This window comes from Lepisosteus platostomus, chromosome 5, assembly GCF_059453375.1.
Source record: "Lepisosteus platostomus isolate fLepPlt1 chromosome 5, fLepPlt1.hap1, whole genome shotgun sequence".
In the NCBI taxonomy this organism is placed as follows: Eukaryota; Metazoa; Chordata; class Actinopteri; order Semionotiformes; family Lepisosteidae; genus Lepisosteus; species Lepisosteus platostomus.
The window spans coordinates 50,801,061-50,816,306 of record NC_142615.1 but is presented as its reverse complement, the minus strand read 5'-3'; the positions used below and the strand labels follow the sequence as shown (position 1 = coordinate 50,816,306).

The window sequence follows — 15,246 nt, the reverse complement described above, 5'->3', positions numbered from 1 at the left end:
CCCTTCAACACTGAGTGACAACTCTCTTGCGTGTTTTCTCATATTTATGTAGTTTGCTTGCATGATGCCCGGAACAACGGGGTTGTGCGTTCCCATATGGTCTCGCGGTTAGGATTCCTGGTTTTCACCCAGGCGGCCCGGGTTCGACTCCTGGTATGGGAACGTGTCAGTTTTGCCTCCTGCTTTCCAAAAGATCAGCACCGTGTATGAAGGAGCCGCATTAAAACCACTCAAACGTGCAAAACGTGCAAGAAGAGGGGGCGCTTGTTTCCAGCCGAAACTTCTCGCGTGTGAGGTGGGAGGGTTACTCTGGTAGACAGGGCTGACCTTCGGCAATAGGATTTATACTCTCCAAGATGATATTTGCACTTTCTGGAGGGGCGATTTCCTCCACTTCAGTAGCCCGATTTCGTCGATTGCATGGAGAGGGCTGTAGAATGTGGCGCCGCCTTTCCTGCTCCGTCCATGACAGGCGTGCTGGTCTCTGGAGAGAGAGCACGGTCCATCAGCGCACTCCAATAAAGGCACTGGAAGCAGCTGAATCTCATTGGCGAAGCTCAGCGCTGGGCCACTGGGCACGTCTTACCACCGTTTCCGTAGTGAAGTGGTCATCACGTTTGCCTCACACACGCGCAAGGTCCCCGGGTGGAAACAGACCTCTTTTGTCGCCAGGCACAAAAGGGGATAGGGGATTTGCCTAGCGCTGTGATCGAACAGACCCACTCACCTCTTAGTGTGGCGGGATCTGCACAGTGCATGTCGCAGCGCATCCTGCTTTCACTTCAATGCGCGTCCTGATGTACCCCGGTCTCCCGCGTGACAGCTGGGGACAGGTGACAGGTCCTATACTAACGAGGAAGACATCGCTCTCTCCGACCCCCGGCATCGTGTCCCGACCAACCGTGCTGGAAGCCGATGCGTGCTGTGATTCCTTTACAGAGCAGAAATGACAACCGAGGAGCCGAGAGATCATTTCAGCATTTCGCGTCTGAACGGAAAACACAAACAACCAACTCGGAATGACTTGCCTTTGATGCTTATCAAAGCGCTCTTTGTGCATCGAACAGACCCACTCACCTCTTAGTGTGGAGGGATCTGCACAGTGCATGTCGCAGCGCTTCCTGCTTTCACTTCAATGTGCTTCCTAAAGTCGAGTCGTGTGCCGTGCGGAGGCTCTGAAAGCGAGAGCAATGAAAAGGTGCACGACGCTGTGAAAGAAAACAGAGAAGTGAAAGGCAGTCCTTTCTCTATGGAGGTGAAAGAAATTATACTCCTCGTCAGGGAATCGAACCCCGGTCTCCCGCGTGATAGACGGGGATACTTGCCACTATACTAACGAGGAAGACATCACGTGCTCCGACCTCCGACCCCCGGCATCGTGTCCCGACGCAGCGTGCTGGAAGGCGACGTGTGCTGTGATTCCTTTACGGAGCAGAAATGACAACCGAGGAGACGAGAGATCATTTCAGCATTTCGCGTCTGAACGGAAAACACAAACGACCAACTCGGAATGACTTGCCTTTGACGCTTTTCAAAGTCTTCTTTGTGGATGACGATTGCGCCGCCTAGCAGATACAAATGGGTTGTACAACTTTGAACTAGCAAATGGAAGAGGGCTAAGCCCCCTCTCTTTTAGCCCAGGTTCGATCTGTCTCCCAGAATCACCAGGGCGCACGCACACACACACACCCGTGCCGTTGAAGTGCTCTGCTTCATTTCTAAGGGCAATTCAACATTCACTCCTACCCCGAGTGCAGAAAAGACAGCGTCCGCAGCAACAACAGCTCAGGTCTCTGCACAGGAGCTAAGCTGCCCCCATCTCCCCTGCTCTGCGGCTCCTGCGGAGTGGAGTCATGCCTGGAGCCGTGTTTGCAGGTGGCAGCTCTCCGCGCCCTGTCTGTGCGTCGTGTCCAAGAGCTCCTGGGAGGAAGAGAGAGCCCTCCCACTCGGGGGCTTTTCCACGATCTGTGTGAGGAGGGGCGGGTGTGTCCAGTAGCTTATCGAGCGGAAGCCTGGGGCGGCGGAGAGCTGTGATCGTGCAGACCTTGAGGGGTCACCTCTTTGTCTGCTTTCCCGCCCCCCCTCCGCCCAAGCTCTGCTCCAAAGTAGCCCGGCAACCCCTCACACCTGCACGTGTCACAACCTAAGGTGCGGTCATGAGACACCCATGGGGTGTCGTTCTGTTCTTGCTAATTGTTTCCTGCCCGTCGCAGGCAGGAGTCCATGCGAGGAAGATGCGCTGGACAGAGCTCAGAGGGCGCACCTGGGTGGCTTTCCTTCTGTGTGACGTTCCTGCAACACTCTCCCGCTACTCTTGGTGCGCTCATGCCGCAACACAGGAAGGCTGGAGCAGGTGGCTGTGGGCACCGCCGAAATAGCTCATTTGGGAGAGCGTTAGACTGAAGATCTAAAGGTCCCTGGTTCGATCCCTGGTTTCGGCATTTTGTTTCATCGCGCCCTTTGTTCCTCTCTCCAGCGCCCCCTGCCTAAAGTGACGCGTCCCTTTCTCAGCCCGAAACGCAAGCGAGACACCAGCAGCGGTCCCTGCAGGTTTCCGTAGTGTAGCGGCTATCACGTTTGCCTCACACGTGAAAGGTCCCCGGTTCGAGACCGGGCGGAAACAGCCTCGATTTGTACGCTCCTGTACTTCACAGAGGTCTTGAGCGACCGGTTATTTGTTCCCAATGTATTTCCGGTGCCTTCGTGCACTCTTGTACCAAACGCACGTTTGACGAAATGACAACCAAGGAGCCGAGAGGTTATTTCAGCAGTACGCAGCAATTCACCAGGGCCTAGCAGATACAAATGGGTTGTACAACTTTGAACTAGCAAATGTAAGAGGGCTAAGCCCCCTCCCTTTTAGCCCAGATTCGATCTGTCTCCCAGAATTACCTGGGCACACACACACACTGTCTTGTTTCTCCTACACGTATAGTGTAAAAATTAAGAACCCAGGACGAAGATGTGACAATCGAACAAACTCTTTATTTCACCCGTAACTCCGAACCAGTTAGCTCCAAAATTCACTATGACCTGTGACCCTGAGCAACCGTTATTCCCCGCTCAGCCCTCCATCAATTAACATGCAGTTTCACTGCTGACGCACACAAATATTACACCTTCTCCAGCTGTTCACCTCTCTTGTTATATATTTTAGAAAGAGCACTGTGACGTCAGACACACTAGCCAGAGCGCCGGGATTAGCGAGCGAGACCGCGGGAGTTATTGATCACTTATCTATCGACAACCTATTAATTCAACTGAAGAACCGTAGAATTAACCATTAACTTTTACCGATTGGTGAGTACTGATTCTTTTCCCGTTCTTGACCCTGTTTTAAATATCTAGAAAACGGTCAATACCGCCTGAATCGATCAATTACAGTACCATAGTACGTTTAGTGTTAATAATGTTCAATCCGAAATTAAAGAATGGTTATTCAAATTATTATTTAGGAATTTAATCCTAGAGCTAGAGAATTCCAAGTTGATAAATTTGTTTAAGTAACAGTTGAAATGCATTTTCCATTTGTTTACAAATCATAAGTATGGTAACCACGGCGACACACGCCATGTCACTGTTCCCGGCTAGGCGTCTCGCCTTCGTCACAAAGAGCGGTGTGACGTCACGGACAGCTACTAATACTAATGCTAGTGTCTTCCTGTTAGTATTAGTGAGAGTACAACTGGTAGTTTTAATATTAATGCTAGTGTTCATGTGAGTATTAATGATGATAGCGCTACTGATAGTTTTAATGCTAGTGAAGAAAGATGTGAAGACGGGGGTTTGAATTTAATCCTTTCTGTAGGGGGTTTAGACTTCTAAGTCACAAGCTGGGGTTTATGGCAGGAAAGGGGGTTAACTGATAAGGATTGCAGATGCAAGCTAGGAACCCCCCTGGGTGTAATCTTAAACTGACCATTTGTCTAGAACATCATAAACTGGCCAAATACCATGAACCCCCCTCTTTACCATCAGACCAAGTGACGTCAGAAACGGAGAAGAAAACACTATATAACCCAAAAGTTTGTACCAGTACGTTGAACAATACTTCGGTTTTGTTGTTTCTTGCGGGAAACAAGACTTCGGCTTTATTGTTCCTTGCATGCAATAAACTCATCTGTTTTACTTCATCTCGGGATCAAGAACCTTATTTCTTCTGTTACAACACTAGTATTCATGTAATATTAGTGCTTATTATAGATTTACTGTTAGACTATTTACACTAGTAGTCATGTTAGTTTTAGTGATAGCATTACTGTTATTATTAGTATTAGTAGTGTAGTAGTAATTTTGTGTTATTGTTAGTAATAATGATAGTGTTAGTCATAGTGATAGTGTTACTGTTGTAATATTAGTGGTATTTTTGTTAGTGTTTGTTATAGTGTAACTGTAGGTAAGAGTGTATGTGGTGTCCGTCACTGTGTGAGTTTGTGTCTGTGAGTATGTGTACTGTCTATGTGTGATTCTGTAAATGTGTGCGTATCAGTGTGTGGGTGTGTATCTCTGAGTGTAGTGTCTACAGTATGTGTGTGTCTGTGAATGTGTGCTAGTTTGTATTTGTGCATGTATGTGTCTGATTGTGTGTATAAATGTGTATGGTGTGTAGCGGCGAGGCTTATTAATATGAAAGAATTAAGTGTTCTGCGCTTTCCCAAATGAGGCCCCATTTCTCTGTTCATCTCTGTGGTGCAGCCACAGAGAAAATATTCATGCAGGCTGATTTAAGGTTCCTATGATAAGGTTTCCTAGGACAGCTCCCAAAGGGGGATGCACTTAGCTAAGCCTGGCTATCATGATCAATGGTCATCCATTGGTGCCTATCTGTCTAGGGAGTGCCAGTTGGACATCTGGACTGCATTCCTAAGTGTCAGGAGTAAGTGACTTATATCTCACGTGGGACTCTGATGCCCATGGAACTTTCAGCCAATCAATGAGCTAAGGTTCCTCCAGGTAAAAACAGGCAACACAGAGAGCCTGAGAGATTCAGTAAGATTCAGTGGAAGAATTGTGGACAATTCTAAAGGGAATTCAAAGGAGAATTCCATGGCAGGACGGCCCAGGAGCAGAAGGCTCCCAAGGGCAGGACATTCTCGCAGCGCGCCTCCTGACCATCTTGAGACTCAGCCCGGACAACCACGGAATGGCCAGTGTGTCCGAGTGCCAGAACTTTCCTTTGTTCTAAGAGTCTAGACTGGAGGTTGCCAAAGAGTAACCAGAGGATCCACCCGAGGTTAGCACCAGCAGCAGGCCTCGTGAACAGGTCAGAACTGTGGACAGCTGAATCACTATTCAGAACTAGCTCTTCATCAGGAACGAACCGGTCCTCTTCCTGACTTGCTGGGACCCACAGTCATCTTTTCTCCTGTGCGCAAACTTTGCTAGTTAAAGCCAACACTAACTAGCTGGTCAGGGAGCATCAGCAGCACACCGTCGCAAGCCGCACAGCACAGCCTGGCACCAAGCCAGAGAGCGCGGATTGGAAAGCAACAGCCTGCAACTGTTTCTTTGTGCCCGCAGGAGATCTGAATCCCCAGAGATTGGATGAGTATTCAACTTCAATGCATTACAGCTCGAGAATTCAATTGTTATCCCAACCAGTTGATATCAATTTAATTCTTAAGAGTTATGTACTTGTTTTGAGTATCTAATGTAGAAGTTGTAACCAAGTTCGATTACGAAACGGTCTTAATGAATGATATACTGAACGTATGTCCTCTTGATATGTGTAACACTTTGTAACTGACTGAATATATACCTTTTGTATTCTGATAACCCTCTCGATAAGAGCTGTTAGGTCTATATGCATATTCTATGTATTAATAAATGTATCCTCGTGTATTAGTACCTGTGTGTGTGCGTTGTGTGAGTTATGTCGCATGGTTGGGTTCTAAAGCCATCAAAAGAATCAATTTTGTGATTTACTGCTACAATTAATAATTGTCCCAGTAAATGCCCAAACCCTACAGAACTGGTGCCTTCAGAGAGCACACTACATTTAATATGGCAAAATTACGTATTTGGCGTCCCTGGGTGGGCGTGGCAAGACTGAAATGAGTCAACCAAGCGTAATAATTCAATATAAAACACCGCGGGTTTCATACACGACAATACAGTGTGCTGAAAGTCGAAAGGAAAAAAAGTTCCCCTTGCTCTTTAAGCAGTGCTTGATTGTTTTGTGATCTTTTGCGATCTACCAGGCTGATTGCATACTTGATCTTGTGGTTTTCTGTGGTAAAACTGTGATTTCGTACTTAAAAGTAATATTAAGTTTAACGATGGTTGCTAAAAGGTCTGAATTCGAGTCGCTATTAAGCACTCTCTCTACCAGCGACAGGTTTGACCACGATCAAGCCATGAAAAGAATCAATTTTGTGATTTACTGCTACAATTAATAATTGTCCCAGTAAATGCCCAAACCCGACAGAACTGGTGCCTTCAGAGAGCACACTACATTTGTATTAAATTTATTTTCCTGATGGGAACCGTCTTTCTTTCTACACACTCATGCATGATGTCCTGTTTTCTTACAGTGTAGACATTTTGCTGTTCGCGCTCCGCATTCATCTGCTTTGTGCGTTGTTAGTCCGCACCTGTAACATGTAATGTCAGACGTCCCCTGTTCTTCTATATCTCTAGCATCGAGAGTTATATTCAAGACCTCAGGTATACCCTGCAGTACCTGCCAAACGCCACAGAACAGGAGAAAGTGTTTCTGGTCAGGAAAACTACCAGCAGAGCTGTACATGAGTGGATGGCTAGGCAGATAAAAAAAGTCTGTAATGATTTTGAGCAGCTGTGTCAAACACTTATCGAAGAATACAGTGATTTTATTGACCCGTCTGCCGCGATAGCCACCACCCTTAACATTAAGCACGAGAGAGCAGAGTCCCCTCGCGAATATTACGAGAGACTTAGACAAACTTAATTTGCAGGGCGAAATGATGAGGGTTGCGAAGAGAACACACATTTCAAGGGTTTATTCATCGCGAATCTCCACCCATCAGTCAGAAAGATGATCTTAATGCATACAGATGCACAGACCATGAAAATGATTGATATTAAGAGATTCGTGCAGAAAGCCTGGAAGTATGATGTCCAAAGTCGCTCTGAGCAAAAAGCTGTTAAAGCGACTGTGTTCGCCGTCAGAGCCAGCAGGGTTAACTCCCTCCTGCTCGAAGGAGCACAGGCTCCTGAGCTGGCTAAGCCCCGTTCCAAAGCACTCACACAGGACCGCACCCAGCGTCCTAAGTGCCATGAGAACACCGGGGGAGGGAAAGGGCTAGATAAAGCTGAACAAAAGGATTCAGTAGCCGCCCGCCTGGCCAGGCTTGAACAAGCTTTATTAGGACAGGGACAACCGCTCCCCAAGGCTGCCGGAAGCGTGAATGAGCTGATACTCTCCACTGGAGGAGGCGGAGACCCGCCCCCTCTCCCTCCCTCAGTCTATCTGATTGAGCGGAAGGGTTCCTGCCTGGATAAGGTCAGCCACTCCCAAGCGAGCAGGCAGTAAAACACATAGGAAAAGCAAGAAGCTTTTACCTCGAGGCTGCCATGGGAGATGTCTTACCCAGTGAGACACTGATTGACACTGAGGTTGAAAGGTGTTTGATGTCATACGGCAAGCTCAAACGGGTAGAAAAAGAAAAGGGCATGCGACTCAGAGAGGAACTGTTGGTGGATCACCAGAAAGGCAAGGTGTGGAAACAGGTCAAGGCTCCTAAGCCTTCTGTACAGAAGGAAAGGGGGTCCAAAAGGCAGACTGTGCTCACACAGTGCCCACCGAACACAGAAGCCTATGTGGAGATTCCTTCTGTTCCCTCTGGACAAGAAATAAAAATATTTCCTTGTTTCCCAGATATACAGGGAAGTCGTGTCCCGGCCTAGGTCCCAACAGCCTCCATGCCACAGGAGAGGTGCTCCAAGCAGCCGCCTGATCCACCAGGTAAAGCACACCCCTTTTACATCCCTAAAGAGGAGCAGATCTCCCCACCTGGCGATGAAAAGGAGCTTTCCCTGTGCACCCTGGCACCCAAGAGGGGTCAGGAACACCACCCTGCAGTGGTGGAAGGGATCAAGATGGCAGGAGAGCAGGTTGGTGATGTAGCCCTCACCCTTAGCCCTGAGAGGTCCTCTATTAGTGAGGATCTGCTTGAGCAGCTGTCACAGGTCCACCGCCAGGTGCCCCTGGTGCAACATTCACAGGTTAGACAGGAGGTCCAGCTGGACGCTGAGACTACTGCGCTGTGGACACACCTGATCCCAGATGCCGATTCCCTCTGCTGTGACCCAGGGAACCTGCAGTCAGGTAACATTATTTCTCACAACTACCAGGTAGTGAGTGAGACTGACCTGATTGTTCCTGCCTCAACGGCAGGGTTGCCAACACACCCAGTCCCCCAGAAGGGACAGGGAATGAAAGCCGACCCGGTTTTCTTACAGCCACCAGCTCAGTCTGTCAGTCTGAGTCTGACCAACAGTGGTTCAGCCAGACTGGAGCTGGATGGTCAAGTCACCCGCCTGCCAGTGCAGGACATCGCAAAGGGGGGTGTCAGAATCCCCGCCCGCACTGACATGGGCCTGGTGGGTGATAGCGAGTTCGAAGGCAGTGAACTAGCTATCCCACTGCTGGGGCAGCTCCCTGAACCCTTAGCGAGGGAAGGGGGGAGCGAGCAGGTGTCCTACACCCACGCCCGGCGAACGATTGTAAACATGCCGATAGAGGGATTCCTCAATCAGGAAGTGTGCAGGGTGGACCTGAACAGTGAGAATGGGATAACAATCCCAGATCACTCAGGTGCTCCAGATGACCACTCAGCCGAGGGTCAGGCATGCTCCACCGCTGCACCGCCCCCTGCAGGGTTCCTAGAGCACATGTCACGATATTAGTTCCCCCTCCTTAAGGGTGCTCCAGCCCTTTCACTTAAGACTTTATTCTGTGCACCTGTTTCCCATTCCCAGCCCACCTTAAAAGCCAGGCGCTGACGCTCATCTATCTCTGCATCTGATTTCCATATCGTGCGAGTCCGGGACCTGGAAGCGCCTGGTCCCGTTAAGGTTTTAACCTCGGTTCCTGTTCCTGTTCCCCGTCCGCCGGTTCCAACCCGGCCTTCGTGGTTTTTAATTCTTGCTCTGATGGATCTTCTGGTTTTGGACTTTATACTTGGTTTTGGACTTGTGTTATTAGGGATATGTCTTTTTTTCATGGGGAAAACTAGCCCGAGCAAATGTAAAGTTTAGAGTAGCGCTCAATAAAAATGATCAGAACCCAAAAGCGCTTCTTATGCGCATCAGTATATTCCGATACCACTGGTTCTGCAGAAGAAATAAGAAAAGCCGAACTCAAAGCACTGCGGTGGCATTACGGGTACTCTGTCTGCTGCTGCTTTAAGATCTACTCACACCGTGTTGCCATTAAGGCTACCTAGTTAAAAAAAAAAACTTATCGTCACCTTTTTGAACGTGATTATTAGACACCCGTTAAATCTCCACCGAGGTTTCTTGAGAGATCGTTCAGCGAGCGAGTAATAAAAAAACTATTTTGCTTCCAACCTCTGCTGTCTCTGTAAACTCGGACGTGATGATATGCAGTGTGCCTTTCCTCTTGTCGTATTCAAGAGTACTCACTGTGTGAGCTCCTCGCTGCGCGTTCTGTACTCTACTGTGATTTAATTTAGATGATTACGTGGAGTAGAGTGACAAGATCTACTTGAACATTTTCAGTTTGTGAAATGAAACACTAAATACACTACTGTAAATACAAGTAATGGACATTTAAAATAACCACAGTACAGCTAGAAGAGTGAAAGATAAAAGACTACTTAGAATGACATTCACAATAGACTTAAGAACGGCACAGCCGCCCGAACAGGGGCAAGTCACGTGTCTCTTGTGCCGAAGAGCACACACCGGAAAATACTAACGTTTATTTACGTTAGAGTATGTAAAACTCAGGCTTTAACAGATGTTCATGATGTTTCACACGGGGTGTTACCTGTTGTAGTGTTTCAAAAGATGTTAGCGGACCATAAATTATCTTGAAAAGATTTGTGTTTGTACTGGCTGGGATTCATACCCGACTCAATTATTTGGAAGGCGCCTGTACCACCAACGCACTTCCGAGAAGCACCTGCAAATTAACACAATCCTCTCTCTCACCTACAAAGTTATGGAGACACACACGTCCAATGAAAACTAATTTTATTCACTGAAGGCTCCACTCTTTTGTTGTGATGTCATTTTAATTAATATTAGCTTTGATAAGGTGTCGTTTTTGCCTCTTAAAGTTAAAGTCTGCTCCTTTCTTCCTGGTATAGAAATAACATGTTCCATCTTTGTTTAAAAACACCACTAAAAGTAAATTTTTCAGCTCTAACGACTGTGTGCATTGCCAAGACATCTCAAAAGGACTTATCAAATAAGAACACGATCCTTCCTATTACCATTCCTGTGGTTGGGGCGTTGTTTCACCCTTTTATTTTCTTCTACAATATTTGCAGACAGGGCTTTATCACTCGAGTTGTACAGAACAAGTGTGCATCGGTCCATGAAAATCATCAGTAGTGCTGTTTTTCTATGCATAGTTTAATCAAGAGCACTTAAAAGGTGCAAAAAGCTTTCAAATAAAACAGAATTGAAAGACAGTCGAGTAAGGAGGTAGAAAAAAAGCACTCCCCCGTCTGGGAATTAACCACTGTCGCACGTGTGACTGGATACAAAAATAATAGATTTATTTGTGCCCAGTCTCTTGAAGCTTCAATGCGATTATTTTTCCTTCCTTATTTCTTCATTCCCATTAATTTACTCTGTAGTAAAGGAAACGCGAAAGTGGGAAACTGGAGACATTCCTCGTGAGTGGTGGATTGTGATCAGTGAGCATCTGGACAAGTCTGTTCCATTACCTTTGCCATCGGGGATGTAGCTCAGTGGTAGAGCGCATGCTTCGCATGTATGAGGTCCCTGGTTCAATCCCTGGCATCTCCAGGTGCTTTGTATTACATTACTTACATCGCAATCTTCTGTTGAGTGAGAACTCTTTGCTTGTGTTGCGAGTGCGCAGGCACACTCGACTTGCTGCAGAGTTGCGCTGCTGTTTTAAATGTACCTCATTTAGTTCTGTTAAACCTTAAATTATTTGAACTAATAATTTAGTTCAAATTCAGGAAATCCAGAGATTGCTTCACACTTGTCGTGGCTGTTGCAGAAAACACCTGTTGAATCTCGCCCGGGATTTCCTGAGAGATTATTCAGCGAGCGAATCCTCCTTCTGAACTCCGCACTAAACTGAAAGCTTCACGAGCTCCTCACTGCGTGTCCTGTACTGCTCTCGTGTAGATGTGAAGCACAGCCATAAACACACTTTGAACTTTTTCCGTTTAAGGAAAATGCAAAAGAGCATGACAAGTATTGATCGTATGAAATATCCATGGCACAACTCGAGAAAGTACTGAAGGACTACACATCGACTTTTGATGATTACAAGAGATTCAAGAAACACAATCGTCCGCACCTGGGTTTGGATCCTGAACGCCAGAGTTAAAAGAACATAAGCCACGTTTATGACCTATAAACTCTCTTAATTGTCTTATAGTTTATGAAATAAAACAATTTCTTAATAATCACGTACTGTTGATAGACGATTTATTGATTTTTTACAAAATCACAATTACAAACTTTTTCGGTTAAACTGTTATTCACATACTCTAACATAAATAAACGTTAGTGTCTTCCGGTGTGTGAGCCAATTTCTCCCAAAAATATTCGTTAGTCTGTCGGGAGGCTGTGCAGGGTGTTAAGAAATAGAATTTCTAAAAGACAGGCTCCCTAAGCTTAACATCAAGGCAGAAAAAATGCTGTTTTCTCTACGGAAATGCTCTTTAAATTTCAGCACTGTTGCAACTCCCTTTATAAAGGGTGTGCACACGTATACAACCAAGGCATTGAAAGTTTTTTTTTAATAATTGTTCCAAAAAATGTTCCATTTGTTTTCTTTTTAATGTTGTTGATTAAAAGATTTTATTAAATGTGAAAAAAATCTGAATGTGAAAAAAGGTCCAAATGCTATTGAAAAAAATCAGTAATGTGAGGAAAGATGGATTGTAGGAGCCGCTTAACTACCCATGTCATGCTGTATTTCTCACTCATTCTACTGGGAGTGGTGCCGTCGCTTCTGGATAAAGTCTGTCAGTGGTCATTCCAGACGGGTCAGGTATGACTGCTCTTCGGCACAAGAGACACGTGACTTGCCAGGATCCCGCCAGTGTCGGTTTTTTTTCAGAGCCCGGATAGCTCAGTCGGTAGAGCATCAGACTCTTAATCTGAGGGCCCAGGGTTCAAGTCCCTGTTCGGGCGGCTGTGCCGTTCTTAATTCTATTGTGAATGTCATTCTAAATAGTCTTTTATCTTTCACTCTTCTAGCTGTACTGTGGTTATTTTAAATGTCCATTACTTGTATTTACAGTAGTGTATTTAGTGTTTCATTTCACAAACCGAAAATGTTCAAGTAGATCTTGTCACTCTACTCCACGTAATCATCTAAATTAAATCACAGTAGAGTACAGAACACGCAGCGAGGAGCTCACACAGTGAGTACTCTTGAATACGACAAGAGGAAAGGCACACTGCACATCTGCAGAACATCACGTCCGAGTTTACAGTGACAGCAGAGGTTGGAAGCAAAGTAGTTTTTTTATTACTCGCTCGCTGAACGATCTCTCAAGAAACCTCGGTGGAGATTTAACGGGTGTCTAATAATCACGTTCAAAAAGGTGACGATAAGTTTTTTTTTTTAACTAGGTAGCCTTAATGGCAACACGGTGTGAGTAGATCTTAAAGCAGCAGCAGACAGAGTACCTGTAATGGCACCGCAGTGCTTTGAGTTCGGCTTTTCTTATTTCTTCTGCAGAACCAGTGGTTTCGGAATATACTGATGCGCATAAGAAGCGCTTTTGGGTTCTGATCATTTTTATTGAGCGCTACTCTAAACTTTACATTTGCTCGGGCTAGTTTTCCCCATGAAAAAAAAGACATATCCCTAATTACATAATTTCACTTTTTTCTTATCAACGAGTAGAAAGAAATAAAATATATACTTCATTATAAGTACTGTATCTGGGAACAGTGTGTAGATGACAGGTTTGTGACTTTCTCATGAGCACGGTATATGAATCCATCATATTAAAGACACTGTGAGCATTTGAATAAAATTAAGGATAGTCTGTCCCAGCTCGCTGCGATGGTATAGTGGTCAGTACTTTGTGCTGTGACCGCACTACCTGCGCTTTGAATCCGGGTGACAGCAGCCGAAGACAAGAGAGTTTCCTTCGTCTATGTTATTTCAGTGAAGGGGGGGCATGCGTGTACAGCGAGCGATCTTCGAGTTGATGTGTTGCCCCATATAAGCAATGTGAACCAACACTGCTTTACAAAGGACCACGGTCTGATCTTATAGTTGATAATCTGGAGACCAGACCGACCTCTTCTCTGACGAGAAGAAAAGGTGAGGAGCCGCAGTATTTAATGTAAATAAGAGATTTCATTTTTTTTTCTGTGGCGCAGCTAGTACCAAACACGTAATCTCTGGGTTGTGAATTCGAGCTCCACGCTGGTAAGAAATCATATAGGTTATGATAAATTTACTTTTTTAAATAAAAAGTAATATTATAAAACTTTCTCGATACGAGTTTGCAGGTGACATGTTCTTTATAAAAATAATCTTTAGTATGGGATCAATAACCGCGCCTGAACAAATATCGGAAAGAATAGCCTGTCACTAAGGTATTTAAGTAAAGTAGAGATATAATCAGAAAACCTACATATAGGAAATGTTAGTTACTTTGTATGTGCTTTAGCGTTTTCTTTTATATACCGACAAAAAGGTTCAAGGCGTTCTAATCGCTGTACTCCTCGTAGATAATCTCAACGAAATCACAATACAGTACAGGACACGCAGTGAGGAGCTCACGCAACGAATAGTCTTGAACATGCCAAGCGTAAAGGCACACTGCACATCTGCGAAACATCACATCCTAGTTTAGTTACAGTGAGATTATAGACTGGAAGCTAGGAAGTCTCAGATCAATTTTTTATTAAATGTTCAAGCAAACCCAAATACCTTTGCAAGAGACATTTCAGAATCCCAGTCAAATCCAGTATGATTGCTGGATCCCTCGAATTCGACAATATCACAGATCTGCAGTCCACGTTGTGCAAGACATACCGCCCAGAGCATTTCTAAGACAGGAAATACATTTTCGTTACGAAAAGAGATATACTGTACGTAGAGTGAAATGGTCTGGTACGAGTCCTAAGTTTGAATAGTTCAAAATAGACGAAAAAGGGTAATTACAGACTCTTTCGAAATGTAAGAACATTAAAGCTGTGCGGACCTTATCTTGATTTACCTAGTTTAATCGTTTTCAGAAAGTGTAATTTTATTATTTTATGTACCCTTGACGATTCTACTGATGTTATAAGTGCTCTTGTTTATATTGAATCTATTTTGTTGTTCAAATAAAAAGTAAAAAAAAAACATTCCGGATGCGTCTGCTGTAGAAATAAAATGACATCAAAGGCGTTGTACGTAGAGTTCTGAAGCCTGTTCCACAGAAGAACTAGCTGAGATGAAACGTTCGATATTCTACTGACAGGGCTATTCCCATCAACTCAGTTTCTTTCTGAAACAACGTTTTCCAAGAAAAACTTACACTTTGCAAAATTTGAAATAAAATACTTGCTTAAAAGTGCAGATTATTTTTTTCCCAAAAACTGTAAAAGGAGAAAACCGACCTGTTGGAGTCTCTGTCGTACCATTGCTCAGTGCGGTCAGGTCGGGACTAAAACGATAGTAAGGTGCTGGTTCAAGCACATCTAGGCATGCCTTTCTCACTGTTCCATCGTGAACATCATCTAGAGAAAAAGTGGCATGTAATGTTTAATACATTATTGGCCTTATTAATAATTTGAGGGAATATAAATGCTTTGCATGTATCGAATTACAGCACGTAACAACTGAGTACCTGAGTCGATATCACCGGGCAATTTCCAATAACGACCAACATCAGACACTTCAAGAAAAATAAGATTCCATATCTTGGAATGTAGGGCGGGAGAATTCATTTATACTCCTGTTGCATCTTGAGCTAAACTTTTTTTAAAAAAATATGACGCAGATTTGCTCAAGATGCTTGTAATCGCCTTAAAGAGAGTTTTCATGAAAACGTACATCGGGTAGCTCTCCACTGTTAA

General features: G+C 45.0%; 2 non-coding genes across 2 annotated transcripts; both read left to right on the top strand.

Annotated features, from left to right (window-relative positions):
* The first annotated feature begins 10,911 nt into the window (after positions 1-10,911).
* On the top strand, positions 10,912-10,983 carry trnaa-cgc (transfer RNA alanine (anticodon CGC)). Its single transcript has one exon. It is a non-coding gene; the product is annotated as a tRNA-Ala (tRNA).
* Positions 10,984-12,278: 1,295 nt separating this feature from the next.
* Positions 12,279-12,351, top strand: trnak-cuu (transfer RNA lysine (anticodon CUU)). The gene has a single exon. It is a non-coding gene; the product is annotated as a tRNA-Lys (tRNA).
* The last annotated feature ends 2,895 nt before the right edge of the window (positions 12,352-15,246 follow it).